A 7226-nucleotide genomic window follows, 5' to 3' on the forward strand; every position below is an offset into this window, starting at 1 on the left:
AGTATCAATCGACTCGTGGACTCGGGACTCAACTCGAGGACTCATGTAGAGCCTGCACGAGGAGTTACGTGAAGAGTCGGTACGAAGAGTATCAGTAGACTCGTGGACTCGATCTCGACTCGAGGAATGAACTCATCTCGATGAGACATGTACAGTCGGCACGAGGAGTATCAGTCGACTCGTGGACTCGGGACTTAACTCGAGGACACATGTAGAGCCTGCACGAGGAGTTACGTGAAGAGTTGGCACGAGGAGTATCAGTCGACTCGTGGACTCGAACTCGACTCGAGGAATGAACTCATCTCGAGGAGATATGTAGAGTCGGCACGAGGAGTATCAGTCGACTCGTGGACTCGGGACTCTACTCGAGGACTCCTGTAGAGCCTGCACGAGGACTTACGTGAGGAATCGGCACGAGGAGTATCAGTCGACTCGTGGACTCGAACTCGACTCGAGGAGACATGTAGAGTCGGCACGAGGAGTATCAATCGACTCGTGGACTCGGGACTCAACTCGAGGACTCATGTAGAGCCTGCACGAGGAGTTACGTGAAGAGTCGGTACGAAGAGTATCAGTAGACTCGTGGACTCGATCTCGACTCGAGGAATGAACTCATCTCGAGGAGACATGTACAGTCGGCACGAGGAGTATCAGTCGACTCGTGGACTCGGGACTTAACTCGAGGACACATGTAGAGCCTGCACGAGGAGTTACGTGAAGAGTTGGCACGAGGAGTATCAGTCGACTCATGGACACGAACTCGACTCGAGGAATGAACTCATCTCGAGGAGATATGTAGAGTTGGCACGAGGAGTATCAGTCGACTCGTGGACTCGGGACTCAACTCGAGGAGTCATGTAGAGCCTGCACGAAGAGTTAAGTGAAGAGTCGGCACGAGGAGTATCAGTCGACTCATGGACTCGAACTCGACTCGAGGAATGAACTCATCTCGAGGAGATATGTAGAGTTTGCACGAGGAGCATCAGTCGACTCGTGGACTCGGGACTCAACTCGAGGACTCATGTAGAGCCTGCACGAGAAGTTACGTGAAGAGTCGGCACGACGGGTATCAGTCGACTTGTGGACTCGAACTCGACTCGAGGAATGAACTCATCTCGAGGAGACATGTAGAGTCGTCACGAGGAGTATCAGTCGACTCGTGGACTCGGGACTCAACTCGAGGACTCATGAAGAGCCTGTACGAGAAGTTACGTGAAGAGTCGGCACGACGAGTATTAGTCGACTTGTGGACTCGAACTCGACTCGAGGAATGAACTCATCTCGAGGAGACATGTAGAGTCGTCACGAGGAGTATCAGTCGACTCGTGGACTCGGGACTCAACTCGAGGACTCATGTAGAGCCTGCACGAGGAGTATCGGTCGACTCGTGGACTCAGGACTCAACTCGAGGACTCATGTAGAGCCTGCACGAGGAGTTACGTGAAGAGTCGGCACGTGGAGTATCAGTAGACTCGTGGACTCGATCTCGACTCGAGGAATGAACTCATCTCGAGGAGACATGTACAGTCGGCACGAGGAGTATCAGTCGACTCGTGGACTCGGGACTCAACTCAAGGACTCATGTAGAGCCTGCACGAGGAGTTACGTGAAGAGTCGGCACGAGGAGTATCACTCGACTCATGGACTCGAACTCGACTCGAGGAATGAACTCATCCCGAGGAGATATGTAGAGTTGGGACGAGGAGTATCAGTCGACTCGTGGACTCGGGACTCAACTCGAGGACTCATGTAGAGCCTGCACGAGGAGTTACGTGAAGAGTCGGCACGAGGAGTATCAGTCGATTGATGGACTCGAACTCGACTCGAGGAATGAACTCATCTCGAGGAGATATGTAGAGTTGGCACGAAGAGTATCAGTCGACTCGTGGACTCGGGACTCAACTCGAGGACTCATGTAGAGCCTGCACGAGGAGTTACGTGAAGAGTCGGCACGAGGAGTATCAGTCGACTTGTGGACTCGAACTCGACTCGAGGAATGAACTCATCTCGAGGAGACATGTAGAGTCGTCACGAGGAGTATAACACGACTCGTGGACTCGGGACTCAACTAGAGGACTCATGTAGAGCCTGCACGAGGAGTTACGTGAAGAATCGGAACTAGGAGTATCAGTCGACTCGTGGACTCGAACTCGACTCGAGGAATGAACTCATCTCGAGGAGACATGTAGAGTCGGCAAGAGGAGTATCAGTCGACTCGTGGACTTAGGACTCAACTCGAGGACTCATGTAGAGCCTGCACGAGGAGTTACGTGAAGAGTCGGCACGAGGAGTATCAGTCGACTCGTGGACTCGATCTCGACTCGAGGAATGAACTCATCTCGAGGAGACATGTATAGTCGGCACGAGGAGTATCAGTCGACTCGTGGACTCGGGACTCAACTCGAGGACTCATGTAGAGCCTGCACGAGGAGTTACGTGAAGAGTCGGCACGAAGAGTATCAGTCGACTAGTGGACTCGAACTCGACTCGAGGAAAGAACTCATCTCGAGGAGATATGTAGAGTCGGCACGAGGAGTATCAGTCGACTCGTGGACTCGTGACTCAACTCGAGGACTCATGTAGAGCCTGCACGAGGAGTTACGTGAAGAGTCGGCACGAGGAGTATCCGTCGACTCGTGAACTCGAACTCGATTCGAGGAATGAACTCATCTCGAGGAGAAATGTAGAATCGGCACGAGGAGTATCACTCGACTCGTGGACTCGAACTCGACTCGAGGAATGAACTCATCTCGAGGAGACACGTAGAGTCGGCACGAGGAGTATCAGTCGACTCGTGGACTCGGGACTCAACTCGAGGAGTCATGTAGAGCCTGCACGAGGAGTTACGTGAAGAGTCGGCACGAGGAGTATCAGTCGACTCGTGGACACGAACTCGACTCGAGGAATGAACTCATCTCGAGGAGATATGTAGAGTCGGCACGAGGAGTATCAGTCGACTCACGGACTCGGGACTCAACTCGAGGACTCCTGTAGAGCCTGCACGAGGACTTACGTGAAGAGTCGGCACGAGGAGTATCAGTCGACTCGTGGACTCGAACTCGACTCGAGGAATGAACTCATCTCGAGGAGACATGTAGAGTCGGCACGAGGAGTATCAATCGACTCGTGGATTCGGGACTCAACTCGAGGACTCATGTAGAGCCTGCACGAGGAGTTACGTGAAGAGTCGGCACGAAGAGTATCAGTAGACTCGTGGACTCGATCTCGACTCGAGGAATGAACTCATCTCGAGGAGACATGTACAGTCGGCACGAGGAGTATCAGTCGACTCGTGGACTCGGGACTTAACTCGAGGACTCATGTAGAGCCTGCACGAGGAGTTACGTGAAGAGTTGGCACGAGGAGTATCAGTCGACTCATGGACACGAACTCGACTCGAGGAATGAACTCATCTCGAGGAGATATGTAGAGTTTGCACGAGGAGTATCAATCGACTCGTGGACTCGGGACTCAACTCGAGGACTCATGTAGAGCCTGCACGAGGAGTTACGTAAAGAGTCGGCACGAGGAGTATCCATCGACTCGTGGACTCGAACTCGACTCGAGGAATGAACTCATCTCGAGGAGATATGTAGAGTCGGCACAAGGAGTATCAGTCGACTTGTGGACTCGAACTCGACTCGAGGAATGAACTCATCTCGAGGAGACACGTAGAGTCGGCACGAGGAGTATCAAACGACTCGTGGACTCCGGACTCAACTCGAGGACTCATGTAGAGCCTGCACGAGGACTTACGTGAAGAGTCGGGACGAGGAGTATCAGTCGACTCGTGGACTCGAACTCGACTCGAGGAATGAACTCATCTCGAGGAGATATGTAGAGTCGGCACGAGGAGTATCAGTCGACTCGTGGACTCGGGACTCAACTCGAGGACCCATGTAGAGCCTGCACGAGGAGTTACGTGAAGAGTCGGCACGAGGAGTATCAGTCGACTCATGGACTCGAACTCGACTCGAGGAATGAACTCATCTCGAGGAGATATGTAGAGTCGGCACGAGGAGTATCAGTCGACTCGTGGACTCAGGACTCAACTCGAGGACTCATGTAGAGCCTGCACGAGGACTTACGTGAAGAGTCGGCACGAGGAGTATCAGTCGACTTGTGGACTCGAACTCGACTCGAGGAATGAACTCATCTCGAGGAGACATGTAGAGTCGTCACGAGGAGTATCAGTCGACTCGTAGACTCCGGACTCAACTCGAGGACACATGTAGAGCCTGCAAGAGGAGTTACTTGAAGAATCGGAACTAGGAGTATCAGTCGACTCGTGGACTCGAACTCGACTCGAGGAATGAACTCATCTCGAGGAGACATGTAGAGTCGGCAAGAGGAGTATCAGTCGACTCGTGGACTCAGGACTCAACTCGAGGACTCATGTAGAGCCTGCACGAGGAGTTACGTGAAGAGTCGACACGAGGAGTATCAGTCGACTCGTGGACTCGAACTCGACTCGAGGAAAGAACTCATCTCGAGGAGATATGTAGAGTCGGCACGAGGAGTATCAGTCGACTTGTGGAATGGGACTCAACTCGAGGAGTCATGTAGAGCCTGCTCGAGGAGTTACGTGAAGAGTCGGCACGAGGAGTATCAGTCGACTCGTGGACTCGAACTCGACTCGAGGAATGAACTCATCTCGAGGAGACATGTAGAGTCGGCACGAGGAGTATCAGTCGACTCGTGGACTCGGGACTCAACTCGAGGACTCATGTAGAGCCTGCACGAGGACTTACGTGAAGAGTCGGCACGAGGAGTATCAGTCGACTCGTGGACTCGAACTCGACTCGAGGAATGAACTCATCTCGAGGAGACATGTAGAGTCGGCCCGAGGAGTATCAATCGACTCGTGGATTCGGGACTCAACTCGAGGACTCATGTAGAGCCTGCACGAGGAGTTACGTGAAGAGTCGGCACGAAGAGTATCAGTAGACTCGTGGACTCGATCTCCACTCGAGGAATGAACTCATCTCGAGGAGACATGTACAGTCGGCACGAGGAGTATCAGTCGACTCGTGGACTCGGGACTTAACTCGAGGACTCATGTAGAGCCTGCACGAGGAGTTACGTGAAAAGTTGGCACGAGGAGTATCAGTCGACTCATGGACACGAACTCGACTCGGGGAATGAACTCATCTCGAGGAGATATGTAGAGTTTGCACGAGGAGTATCAGTCGACTCGTGGACTCGGGACTCACCTCGAGGACTCATGTAGAGCCTGCACGAGGAGTTACGTGAAGAGTCGGCACTGTTGGAATCGATCTAGGGTTTGAGAAAATAATTAACGCTTCGGTAAGCGGCGGAATTTTAAAAATTTTCTTTTACAAGTAAAACAGTTTTTACTAACCTAGACAAGTGCAAGTACATGTAATTAAAAACCAATAAGAGCTAGAAGTTTACTAACCTTTCTTGAAGCTTGAACTTTGATGAAGCTTGTGGAAAGTTTGCGACGCTCGTCTCCCCTCGCAGCACGTCTCTCTTTCTTTCCTCGGCACCTCGAGCAACCACGAAAGTTTCTATCACTAAATCACTCGAAAAGAAGGAATCAGTGAGTGGGCACTTTTAAACACTACGACTTAAGAACGAGTCTCGAAGTCGCAGAGCTAAACACTAGGTCGAGTGAGGACCTAGGTGCCAAGACAAGAAAAATCGAAAATAGAAACTAGAAAGAGAGAGAAGAGGGGCGGCCAACAATGTCTAGAGAGAGAGTCTCTCAATCTCTAACTTATGTTGAATGAATGGAATGAAGGGAATGAGGCCTCTATTTATAGAGGAGGTTTTACCTTCAATAAGGTAGTTTCCTCTTTCATTAAATATCACATATTCATGAGCAAATATTGCTCTCCTTCCCTTAGAGTCACTCGGCCAAATTGGCTTCTAGAAGCCCTTGGATTTGTTTCCCTTTTTGTTCCATTCCTTGCTTGGTACTCTCTTGGCCGAATTCCCTCTTACCCAACATAGGAAATTGATTTCCTCTTTTTCTTTTGGCATGTATCTTGATACATTAATGCACAAAATTGGTCTCTCTTCTCTTGAGTTTGGGCGTGTAAGACTTTCTAGAAGCCTTCTAGATTTTTCTTCATTTGTTCATAACAACACAAGAAAAGCCCATTAAGAATTTTCAATAAAATTCTTATGAAATGAAATTAATTCACAAGGCCCAATGATCAAGTCATGGCCGAGTGAAACATGTCATAAAATGACCTTGTCAAAAATTTATTGACATTCATTTCATCCTTTGTCTCAAAAGACAAAAATACCCTTTTAACTATTTTCGTTCTTGTTTTGACTTAGCTTCCAGTTTAACTATTCCTATCGATGTGATTCGTGACAGTGACCTCATGGACCCAAATGAACAAAGCTTGAGCTAAACACTTGGACTCAAAAGTTCACAAACCTTTTCCAAGTTTAGCTTAATGCCAACTGACTCCACTAAAGAGCTGACACTGAAAATCTCTCGGTTCAAATGAATTTATTTTCTACTCAAGAATTCGACCTAATTATGATGAGCGGATCCACTGAATATTATCTATGTTTACCCTTCATGAATGTCATCAGCTAGTCGGGATTTACTAAATTACCATTTTACCCTTCTAGCTGTTATTTCCTCAACTCCTTTGTCGCTTGTGAATAAGTTAGAAACAATGTATTGACGAGGAGCTAACAAGTCACATTATTTCATCCAAAAGAGTCAGGACTCAATTTGGACACTGGCCAGTTCATTTATTCACACTCCAAGGAACAAAGCATGAGGTGACATACATTGCATTTCAGCAATCTTGTACATGAATTCCATATCTATGAGAACTTCACAAAGTAACTCATGACATACTCACAACTTAGTATTTCACCAATAGGCCCTGTTCGGAATGACATAGTGAGTCCGAACTCTGACTTTCTCAAATGAGAATACTAAGGTGTGAAATGGCATGTCTCATTTCAGGATTAAGGTAAGCATGATGCAATTCATACATAGTGACTTCGAGACATAAGAGGTTAAATGGTTTGTTCTTATATTGTCTCTAGAAGTGCACTGGTCAATTCAGCACCTTCGGAAGATACCTAGAAGAAATATAGAGTCTCCAACTCTCAATGCCTCATAACCAGACATCATAGATTCTTCTAATAATCATATTGAGGTCAATAGTCCTTTGACCCTAAGATTGCGAATATATCGTTTTAAGCAAACTACGAAGAGTTTGTTCATGCAA

The sequence above is a fragment of the Urtica dioica genome, chromosome 12 (genome assembly GCF_054948205.1).
Source record: "Urtica dioica subsp. dioica isolate 48M chromosome 12, U.dioica_male_clone48M_v1_H2, whole genome shotgun sequence".
NCBI classification, from domain to species: domain Eukaryota; kingdom Viridiplantae; phylum Streptophyta; class Magnoliopsida; order Rosales; family Urticaceae; genus Urtica; species Urtica dioica.